We start from the raw sequence: 12338 nt of genomic DNA on the forward strand, positions 1-12338 counted from the left end.
CCCTGAGAGGATAAACAAGACATAATTAGGGAGGGATTACAGCCTGCAAAACTCTTCTACCAAAACATAAGTCAGAGTTAGAGGTTAAATCAAGTCTATAATGCTTAAGAAAGGTATTGTGGCTTGACCAGGTTGCAGCTTCACAGACTTAATAGTAGCTCCTGCTCTCTCTGCCCAGGAAGTAGAAACCGCTCTGGTTGAATGACCTTTCGCTAGTCCTGATAACTGCTTGCCCTGGTGCAAGTAAGATAAAGCAATAGCTTGTCTGATCCATCTTGCAATAGGTTTCTTTAGATGGCTGCTTTCCGGCAAAGAGAACCAACAAAGCATTGGACTTCCTCCAATTCTTGGATCTCTGAAGATATTCATTCAATTAGACACCTTCTTAACACCTAGACAGTGCAACCTTTCTTCCTTTCGATTTGATGAATTACTGCAAAAAGATGGTAAAAAGATCTCTTGAGATCTATGAAATTTAAATACAATCTTAGGTCAGATAAACGTTTGTACATCTTAACAATAGTAATAGGTCTTCTTGTTCCTTGGTAATGCCCATAGCCCTATGCATAGCTTCAAATAACTCATTCATAAATTCTGTGGAAAGGCGAATTTCTGAGACTTAACGCCTTTTACCCTCAGATGCGTCTACTTCGCCCTGTGGTAACTCTTCCAATAATAGATATCCACTCTCCCTTCAGACGTCAAATTTATCTGAATCAACCTTGACTCTCTACCTCTTGAGGAGGTCTGTTAGGAGCATTTAGAAGGACCAGCAATAAGTGCATCAGAAGTAGAGGGGGTAAATGTCGGTGTAACATCTGAATTAGAAAGTATGAAAGCAGATTCTTCAATTTCTTTAATAGCAAAGGACATCTCTGATCTCAACCATCCCATCAAATCTTTAAGCTATGTAGGGGATTCATCTTTCACTACCTTTTCAGTGCCTAATTGACACAGGTGTTCTGCAGAATCAGGCATACGGTCACTGCACATTTCCTAGATTTAGACACCGCTTCAGACGCTGCATGCTTATCAGGTTTGACAGCTTAGTCTTATCCAACTTGCCATTCTTGGAATCCTTTTTAACAGCTTCCTAACAGTTTCTCCTTTAAAGAGAAACCGTGACCAAGAATTGAACTTCATCCCCAATCAGTAGCTGATACCCACTTTTACATGAGAAATCTATTCCTTTTCACAAATGGATCCTCATCAGGGGGCTCTGTATGTCTAATATTGTGGTGAAGCACCTCCCACAGTAGACTGTGAGGACTATTTTCCTGGCAGTTTCCTGTCTGTGAACCTCGTTGCATTGTGGGAAATAGCGGTTTACAGCTGTTTACAACTGCCAGAACAAGCAGCATGTACTTCAAGCTACATCACCTGCCAACAGTAAAAACGTCACCATCTGATAAATGTCAGAATGTAAATAAAAGAGAGGGAAGCTTTTAAAATGGGCAAACATTGACTAAATTTATACATAATTATTGTAAAAATGAAGAATTTTCTGTAACTTTAAGTGGAAGACAACACCCACAGCTATGATAGCTCTAGGCTAGGATCACAGTGGATAAGCTTATAATGCAAGCATAGTAACGCAACATTATGAGTGTGAACTGCACTGGAGACCAGACATGGCCTTTTTACAAATCTGCATGCCGCTTTTAGAATAATGCGATCAGGTACAACCGCGCACTGTGCACAGACCCATAGATTTATATGGGCAGTGAATTACCATGCTGAATAAATCTGCCACACAACTGAGCACTGCCTTTTGTGCAGATTCAACAATTACTTATAATACTGGAAAAATCTACTGTCCACATAGTTTAAGATTCCAGAACCTTGAGACCCTCTGCTTTACATTCCCCTTTGCCAGAATACAGAGAGGGGATAAAACATACAGGGGGAATAACACTCTAAATACTAAGAGTGTATCTCACAGAAAAATTGTCAATCTCTACAGCCAGTAAAGGTTTAAGTGCAGGCTTGACAAATCAAACCAAATTCAAAACAAATGCCAAACAGATCTGAAACCAATGCAATGCAGATCTGAAACCAATGCAATGCAGATCTGAAACCAATGCAATGCAGATCTGAAACCAATGCAATGCAAATCAGAAACCAAAGTAATGCAGATCTGAAACAAACGCAATATAGATTAGAAACAAAAGCAATGCAGATCTGAAACAAATGCAATGCAGATCTGAAACAAATGCAATGGAGATCTGAAACAAATGCAATACAGATCTGAACCAATGCAATACAGATCTGAACCAATGCAATACAGATCTGAACCAATGCAATACAGATCTGAACCAATGCAATACAGATCTGAACCAATGCAATACAGATCTGAACCAATGCAATACAGATCTGAACCAATGCAATACAGATCTGAACCAATGCAATACCGATCTGAACTAATGCAATACCGATCTGAACCAATACAATACCGATCTGAAACAAGTGCAATGCAGATCTGAAACAAATGCTATGCAGATCTGAAACAAATGCTATGCAGATCTGAAACAAATGCAATGCAGATCTGAACCAAATGCAATACAGATCTGAACCAATACAATACCGATCTGAAACAAGTGCAATGCAGATCTGAAACAAAAGCAATACAGATCAGAACAAATGCAATGCAGATCTAAACAAATGCAATGCAGATCAGAACAATGCAAAGCAGATCTGAAACAAATGCAATACAGATCTGAACCAATGCAATACAGAGAAACAAGTGCAAAGCAGATCTGAAACAAATGCTATGCAGATCAGAACAAATGTAATACAGATCTGAAACAAATGCAATACAGATCTGAAACAAATGCAATATAGATCCGAACAAATGCAATACAGATCTGAACAAATGCAATACAGATCTGAACAAATGCAATACAGATCTGAACCAAAAGTAATGCAGATCTGAACCAAAAGTAATGCAGATCTGAACCAAAAGTAATGCAGATCAGAAACAAATGCAATACAGATCTGAAACAAATGCAATACAGATCTGAAACAAATGCAATACAGATCTGAAACAAATGCAATACAGATCTGAAACAAATGCAATACAGATCTGAACAAATGCAAAACAGATCTGAACAAATGCAAAACAGATCTGAACAAATGCAATACAGATCTAAACAAATGCAATGCAGATCTGAAACAAATGCAATGCAGATCTGAAACAAATGCAATGCAGATCTGAAACAAATGCAATGCAGATCTGAAACAAATGCAATGCAGATCTGAAACAAATGCAATGCAGATCTGAAACAAATGCAATGCAGATCTGAAACAAATGCAATGCAGATGTAAACAAATGCAATACAGATCTGAACAAATGCTATGCAGATCTGAACCAAAAGTAATGCAGATCTGAACCAAAAGTAATGCAGATCTGAACCAAAAGCAATGCAGATCAGACAAATGCAATGCAGATCTGAAACAAATGCAATGCAGATCTGAAACAAATGCAATGCAGATCTGAAACAAATGCAATGCCGATCTGAAACAAATGCAATGCCGAGCTGAAACAAATGCAATGCCGATCTGAAACAAATGCAATGCCGAGCTGAAACAAATGCAATGCCGAGCTGAAACAAATGCAATGCCGATCTGAGACAAATGCAATGCCGATCTGAGACAAATGCAATGCCGATCTGAAACAAATCCACAATAGATCTGAACAAGTTTGAAACAAGGAACTCCTTGAAACTACCCAGAGATTCACTTCCTGAAAATTTCTATAGATTGTCAATCACCATCGCTGCAGTTCAGGCTTGATCAATCATCTTATTATAACCCTGGGGAAGCCTACTGCTGCAATGGCAACAATTCACCTTCGCCTCCTGCTTTGCACCCACTGCTAGATTGCATGGACACAGAGGACAAGAGAAAGTATAACTTATACCAGGGAAACATCACTCTAAAATCAACCATGTGAGTGCACATCCCTGCAACGATTGTCGGTCTCTGCAGCTAGCATAGGTTTACTGCAGGCCTGACCAATCAACTGGGAAGCAAATAACCCCTTGCAACTATCATTACCCTGCAAGTTTCCAATAGCTTACTAGATTATAGAGGAAACAAGAGAGAGGGTAAAAACACACATGTGAACTATATGAGTGAATATCCCAGCTGCTGGAACAAGCTTGGAAGCTCTTGTCTGTGATCCCATCTTTCCAGCATTGGGGAGAACGTCAGGAACAGTACCATTTCTTATGCTGTCTAGTTCTCCTATATTGGACTCCCCCACCAGCACCAGTCTCCCGGCCATGGCTTGTGGCCCAGGGATTTCATGCATGAGCAGTGCTGCCAAAAGGCCACCAATCCGGCGAAATAAACTCAGCAGCTATTCCTCTTGGGTGTTTCCAGGACGGAAACCAAGTTAAAACTGAGGAACCAGGGGAGGGTGCTTGATAACCCTCAAATAATAGCTGGTATAAAGACATTATAACAGAAGACCCATACCAGAGAGGGAGTGGAGCTTGTCTCCTCAGAACCCTGGGAGCAAGAGCCTGCGGACGCTTCCATGGTCAGCATACACAAGACTGACCAGGATGCACAACCCTTGAATAGGTCACCTGAAGGTTTCCGCTCAAACATAATGAAAAGGTTTGCTTTACCTTAGAAATCCACCGCCTTACCGAGCAGACTAGCTCAATCAGCGGCTAAATGCGGCGAGATGTCCGCTGGGATGCACGCCGAGCCATGGAAAGCATTCTACTTCCTCCTTGGTCACGTAATGCGGAAATCACATGTCCCCCTGCGCGCGTCCTCCAGCGGAAGCCGCTCCGGCGTGTAACACAGACTGGGGGAGAAGCCGATGCAGACATCAAGCACCCGCGCTGGCTCGCCTGACCAGCGCTGACATAGGGGACACTTGTATGCCGCGGCTCCTGAAATTTATCATGGTTGGCCAGCTCTCCCCACACAACCAGCATCCTGCTGGACAGGAAAACAACTGATGAGGGTAAGGGAATGCTGCCTTATGTAGTGTGCCTGCCTAATCAATTATGTTAATTCTTTTAACTAGTATCCTGTCCAGTTGGAAATGGAGGGAGACAAGTCTCAGGGTTGCTGTCCTGAGACGTCCTGGAAATTGTAATATGCAAATTAGAGGAGTCGGAGTCGAGGAGTAGGAGGAATCCTAAACTGAGGAGTCGGAGTCGGTGGATTTGTGGACCGACTCCACAGCCCTGGTTTGAGGGACAACTGCCAGGGTTTCTGTCTTGTCTATAATTCGTGGTTATCGCACACCATGATTATCGCACCTGACAACCACATTGGCCCAAGATTTACCAACATCTCAGATTGATACATTCAACCAATTTCCACCCAACTTTTTTATCCGATTCGCTAATATCAAAACGGTTGGTTGATCGGCTGTCTAGTCAACAGAAGTATGGCCACTGTAATTCCCTCAAGGCCAATCCCCCCACGCCCCCCCCCCCCCCCCCCCCCAACACACACACACACACCTATGTCCTCCCCTTCACCACCATCTCTATTACTTCTTGTTTTCACTACCTTATAGTGTGTCTGAGCCCTTATGCAGAGAAATAATGAGGGGAGAAAAGCTGAAAGAGAAGGAAGATGATATTTGCCTCACCAGGATTGCACTTTTATTTAGCTTTCCTGTATGACAAGAAGACACAAACACCCAGCACTAGGGGAAGAGGGAAACAAAGGTGAATGAAGAAGGCTGGTGCACACCAAGAGTGCTTCAAAGTGCTTTTCAAATTTACAGCGATTTGAAAAGTGCTGGGCTAATGTTACCCTATGAGGGTGTTCCAACAGCAGCGTTGTAATTTTTTTAAATCGCAAACATGCTGCAGGTAGCATTTATTGGAGCGATTCTTTCAAAAATCGCTTCACAAAGTCGCATTTGCAAATGTTAGCGATTGCTATTGCGATTTTGTCGTGCACTAGCCCAGAGAGAGGAGGAGTGGAGTGAGACTGAGAATAGCCGGAGATGGAACACAGAGCTGATCTGTATTGCAGTCCCACATTACACAGAGGCTGGTTGCTGGTAATAGGACTGCTGTCCCTGCCAGTCTCAGGGACTGTCAAAACTTTTCAACCTGTTCAACACCTTATCTGCACATGCAGTCATTTTAACAATGGGTAAAAAAACCAGACAGATTTTTTTCCCATGGACCCTCCTCTGCATCATGCCATGTATATTTACCAGCTTGCCTGCCCTCTAATTGCACTTCTATCAGCTAGCCTAGTGTTTCACATTGCTTTACAACAGCAAACCTGAATACACCAGACACAGGACCAGCCCTAAATCACTGAATAAAAGGCAGCCTGGGGGGCAGTCCATGCATGGCTGCTACACTCAGTCTCTACATCCACGCAGTTACCAGTAGCAGAGAGAGAGGAACTGAATGAATCAGTGAATCAGTTAATAGTGAAGAGTCAGGACTCAGGAGCTGATGCTGTACTCAGAGCCTTCTCTCACTGACTCATTACTGTGGTTCTTTGAATCATTGAGCTGAAGGAACTGAATGAATCAGTCAGTGAATCAGTTATGAGTCGAGTCAGGCACTGCTGTTAGCTGCTGCTGCTGCTGTAAACTGATACCTGAGTGAGCTGAGAGGCATTTCTTCTCTCACTACTCACTGCAGCAGCGCTCTTGCCTCCTACTGCCGCTCTAGGCAAGAATTTATACCTGCCTGGTGGTTGAGACGCCTGTGAGTGTGCTGATCTACTGCATAAAAAAGTGCAAAATAGAGCCAGTGGTGTGTCGACTTCTGTTTTTAGTTGTTACATAAATGTGAGACCTGCATTACCTAAATGTAAGACCTGCAAAGAACCAGAAGACACCTTACTATGCCCTTCTAAAAAAAAAATGTTGCTGGGAAAATGTGTCATACATAGGAGGGGTACCTTAAAATAGTTCAGGTGTAGTCTGATAGGTATTCTGCTTGTGTCTGTTTTTCAGACAGACTTGCTAAAGGGGGAGATTTGGAGATAGGAGAGCATTGGTGTGTCAACCACTGAAATCACAATACAAGCTGCAGTATTGGAAGATCCATAGCTGGCACACTGCTTCCTTGCTGCTAAATACTGAATACAAGTGTTACTGAACTAGATGAGAAAAAAAGGGGAGACAGCCACTCTAAGGCCTTGTTCACATTATAAATCGCAAGCACTGAGCGATTTATGCTGTGATCTTTGATGAGCTTTTTCCCTGCGATTAGTGCTTAGAAAAGCGCTTTTGCTCAGCGATGTTTTTTTTTCACTTCCTGACGTCAGTCAGGAAGTGAACTCTTTAACCCGGATATAAATAAATAAAATGTATTTATTCATAGAAGCGTTTAGGAAATCGCTATACAAAGTGCTTTTTCCAGCGCTTTGCGATTTCCCTATATCTTCCATTGAACCAAGGCACTCAGAAAATGGTACATGTAGCGCGTTTGCGATTTTAGTAAAAGTTTAGTTAAACCCCCCTAAAGACCAGGCCATTTTTAACTAAATAGGCCACTGCAGCTTAAAGCTGCAGGGCCGCACAACTCAGCACACAAGTAATTTCCCCCTCCCCCTTTTCTCCCCACCAACAGAGCTTTCTGTTGGTGGGGTCTGATCCTTGCCGGCATCTTTATTTATGTATTTTTTGTTTGTTTTTCTAATAAATTATTGAATTTTTTTTATTTTATAATAGTCCCTCCCTCTGCAAGCCAGTGACAGCGATCGGATGTCATAGGCATTAGCCTATGACAGCGGATCGCCTTTGTGCCTCTGGAGGGGACAGCCGAGTGACACGGCTGTCACTTGTACAGCGCTGCCTTAGATCACAGCGCTGTACCTAGTAAATAGATCGCCGCTGGGAGACTGATTCCAGCGGGGATGCGCACGCATCGGCGCAATCCCAACTCCTAACACTTCAAGCCGAACGGCGTGGAGTGCTCCTGGGGCTGCCGCCGTGTTCACACCAATTGGCGTGGGGTGGTCGGCAACAGGTTAAGGACCACAGGCTTACACCCTCCTAGTGACCAGGCTATTTTTTTTACAATTCAGTGCTCTGTAGCTTTAACAGTGTGCTACAGAGCCATACAAGTTAGCACACAAATGAATCTTGGCTCCTTTTCTGCCCACCAACAAAACTTTCATTTGGTGGGCTCAGATCGCTGCTGCAGGCATTATTTTTCATTTTATTATATCCTCCCCCCCAAGAACCAATCAGGGCGATCGCCTCTCATAGGCATCAGCTTATGAGAGGGATCACATGTTGAGCCCATCCAGGGGACAGCCAAGTGACAGAGCTGTCCCCAGTACAGCGCTGCACTAGATGGCGGCACTGTACAACAGTCGCAATCCCCGCTGGCAGGCTGTTGACAGAGCCGGAGCTCCGTCACTCAAGCGAGGATGCACGCGTATCATCCCCTCTAATCTCCTCTCTCAGGACTTGATGCCGATCGGTATTAGGAGGTCCACCTTCCCGACCCCTATCGGCGTTAGGCAGTCGGGAATGAGTTAAGCCAGAGGAGAACCACTCACCAGTGCGGTTGTATTGTAGCTGTTTCTGTGCAAGTTTGTTCACCCATGACTTCTCTGAGTCGCATACATTTGGCCTCCAGCTATTGCTGGAGGCCAAATTATTGTGTTTTTTAAGCAACCTCGGCTCCGTCTTCTGACGGCGCCGACGTTACTCACTGAGCGCTGCTCAGTTGTGATTCCTAAAAGAGCCAAGGCAAGCATATCCAAGGATTCTATGAGTATCAGGGCCCCATAAAGGATGCCTTGATAGGTCTACCTCATTATATTTTGGGTAATTTCAGGAGTCCTTTAATTACCTCCTACCACTTCCATTTCAAAACCACTGCAACATCCTACTCTGCAGCCTGCAAAAATAAATAAAAAACAGAACTGTGCCTATCCAGCTCCTGCTTAACTCTATTGCCTGCCTTATCCACCCCTTCTCCACTGTTGTAAAACTACTGCTTTTTGCCAATCCCTTCACTGGCTGCCAGTTACCCAAAGGATCCAGTTTAAATTCTTGGCCCTCGCATACAAAGCTTTCCATAAGTTGTTCCTTCAAAACATTTCCTTACTAATCTCCAGATACCATTCCTGCCAAAACCTTTGCCACTCCTATAAGACCCTTCTGTCCTCTAGTCTGTTCACATCCATTCATTTTCTTATCCACGACTTTTCATAAGAGTCACCTCTGCTTCTGAACTCTCACATTTTGTCCACCACATTCTCAGTCTGTAATTCCTCAAATGCACTTCTCCTGACAATCTAATAATCCATCATAGCACTCTTCAGTGAAATATTCATATCTACAGCTTCTAGCCCTTAGGTTTACCCCACCTAGTATCTCCACTTCACTATACTCTACAGACCGTAACTAAAAAGGTCCTCCCCCTGTGCTTCTTGTTTTTCTTGTACTTAATTTATCAAAATGAACATGTACCTGTATTGCTGGGTGTTTGTACACCACACATGAACATGAATGTATTTTGTACTTGTGTTGCTGGATGTTCTGACCTTAACACTCAAACTATTTATGTAGCTATGGTTCCCACTATTTTCGGTCTTGTACTCAGGGCCGGCCTTAGGTTTCACTGTACCCTGAGTGAAACCGGATTTATGTGCCCCCCCTCCCCCATCCTCTTTGCACACATACGCACACACACACAGGCCCATATATAGCACCAACAATTTGCAACGCTCATTATAGCTGTGGTGCGTCCCTCCCCAGAAAATGCCCTCAGACTCAGTATAGGTAGGTAGGTAGGTAGCCAGGTATAGGTGCCCTCAGTATAGGATCTCATGTGTAGGTGCCCTCAGTGTAGGTAGCATGGTTGCCACAGTAAAGGTAGCTAGTATAGTTGCCCCATAAAGGGTAACATAGCTGCCCCCAGTGTAGGTAGTATAGTTGCCCCCAGTGTAGTAGCACAGTTGCCCCCAGTGTAGGTGGTATGCCCCCAGTGTAGGTGGTATGCCCCCAGTCAATCCCCCCCTTCTGCGGCAGCCGGATGGGCAGAGACTGACTCACCTGACTTCCACGCTCCAGCGCCTATGTCATTCTTCTATCCCTGCCTCCGCTCCATCTATAGTTAGAGCAGGGCTACAAGAAAATGGCCGACGATTGTCCACTTTTGTGGACATCGGCGACCATGTTCTTGTAGTCCTGCTCCAATTACAGACGGAGAGGAGGCAGGGAGAGACAGCGGGGCGGCAAGGGGCGACAGGGCGCATGCACCCTTGAGAGCTGGCGCCCTGAGCGACCGCTCAGGTCGCACATATCAAAGGCCGGCCCTGCTTGTACTATGCTCAGCGGCAGAGAATATGTTGGCAGTATACAGAATAAATGACTATAAAAGGTAATATATGTTAATATAGATAAACACTATATTAACAAGGGCAGCATGTGGAAACACTATATAAAGTGTGCATAAACATGCAGGAGTTGTTTTACAAGACCCGATCCCTCAGGCAACAGTCAGGACCGAGTGCTGCACAGACATGCCTCTAGCCTGCAGGGTAGCAATGTGTTCCGTTGCTGTGGCATGGAGAGAAGGGATAACACAGGGCACACAACAGAGCTGGTAGTGTAACAAGAAGAACAATGGCTTCAGTGTAAACTCGGACGAGATGATCTGCAGTCAGTCTGGATTTCTCACTCATGCATTGGGGATGCCGGACATATGCTATGTTCTCAGCAGAGGGGTCACCCATCCAGCCATTCTGGCAAAGAACCATTATGTACAAATTCTAGCAGCGATACTATAACTGGGACACTATGGAGGAGCACTTTTGAAAAAAATATACCGTACTTTCTGCATGTGGCCCATTCAGGCAACACCAATTTTTTTTTTACCATCTTCCCATGAAACCAAAATTAAACATATTAAAGTGTTAAAGGGAACCAGAGATGAACGATTCACACAAAATAAACATATTAGTTGATAGCTTGTAAAGAATAAATGCTCTACCCGATAATTTCGCCACTCTGGTGTGCCTTTTTGAGTGCTTTTTATCCATTATTCCTCCAGGAAATATCCAATATGGCCGCCGGCTCATATTCCTTCTGTTCCAAGTTATGAGGTGTTCTGGATGTGCTGTATAGGCTATATGAGACTATAGACTAGAGATGGGAAGTTCGGATCTTTTCAATGATCCGGATGATTCGAATCGGATCATTGAAGAGATCCGGATCTTTGATCCGAATCTCGGATCATTTTACTACGGAAGCATTCGGGGGGTGAAATGACTAGCAGGACAGGAGAAGGGGAGGGGGGTGGACATACAGAGAAGGGGAGAAGATGGACAGAGGGCAGGGAGTGGACAGAGAATGGAGGAGGGACGAGCAGAGAGCAGAAATGTTTGTTTGCACACAATACCCACATGCTTCAATCATATGCTTTACATGTATTTCACCTATATGCTCATCTGTGTACTTTGCATGCAAACGTGGCACAGTGAAAGAAAGCATTCCCAGAAGATAAGTGCAGCTGTTTAGGAGGATCATATTGCGCTGCAATCACAGTGCCTGCAAAGTTACTGAGCTGTGCTGAGCCAAAAGCTTCCAATGTGTTCACTGTGCACAACTACGGAACAGACAGCCTATAATCAGCAGCACGTTATAGCCAGTATGTGTGCTCTACACATATCTGGCAGTGGCACCCATGTCCCCTCTCTCTCATCTACCTGTCTCCCTGCAAGGCTGCCTCCCATCCAACAGAGGGATCCATCTCAGCTCTGCTTCCAGGACCCCGCTGCCCTCTGAGAGGGGGGCGTGTCGCTCCTGGCCCCGCCCCGTTTGCGATCCGAATCACTCATTTTGATGATTCGGATGATTCGACTCACAAAATAGATTCGGATCAAAGATCCGAATCGTTCATGATCCGGACAACACTACTATAGACAAGAAGGGCTGCTGTAGGCTTTCATCTGTGTGCTTTCAACTTTATTATTCTGGTATGCTTTGTGGCTGCCTGTAGGAAGTGTCTCTCATAGTAATGAAACTGCATACAGTGAGTAAATAATAATGACAGGCTGCACACACAGAGCACACAGATCACACAGCCACACTTGTCTGTTAGACAGAGATTTTTCCTGCAGCATCAGCCCCTCCCATATCATCACAGCTCTCAGTATGTAAAGCATGAAATTTGAGCCAGGAGGGGGAAGGCTTGGGTTTGAAAAGACTTCACAGAAGAGTGACTCAGCTATAATGATTCCAGGTCAAACCTCGACTGAATAGTCGGTGGATTCTTATCACAGTTGATAACAGATAGATTAGACTAAGAAGAATAAAACTAAAAGCAGGGTAGGTGTTTACTGTCATGTTCCCACTGATAAATGTAATAAAA

The 12338-nt window shown here is 44.2% G+C and overlaps 1 protein-coding gene across 3 annotated transcripts in view; it reads right to left on the minus strand.

Moving 5' to 3' along the window:
- Positions 1 to 12338, minus strand: part of MARS2 (methionyl-tRNA synthetase 2, mitochondrial) — a 57958-nt gene that overhangs the window by 44360 nt on the left and 1260 nt on the right. The gene's annotated exons all lie outside the window — the stretch shown is intronic.

This window comes from Hyperolius riggenbachi, chromosome 8, assembly GCF_040937935.1.
Source record: "Hyperolius riggenbachi isolate aHypRig1 chromosome 8, aHypRig1.pri, whole genome shotgun sequence".
Taxonomy (NCBI): Eukaryota; Metazoa; Chordata; class Amphibia; order Anura; family Hyperoliidae; genus Hyperolius; species Hyperolius riggenbachi.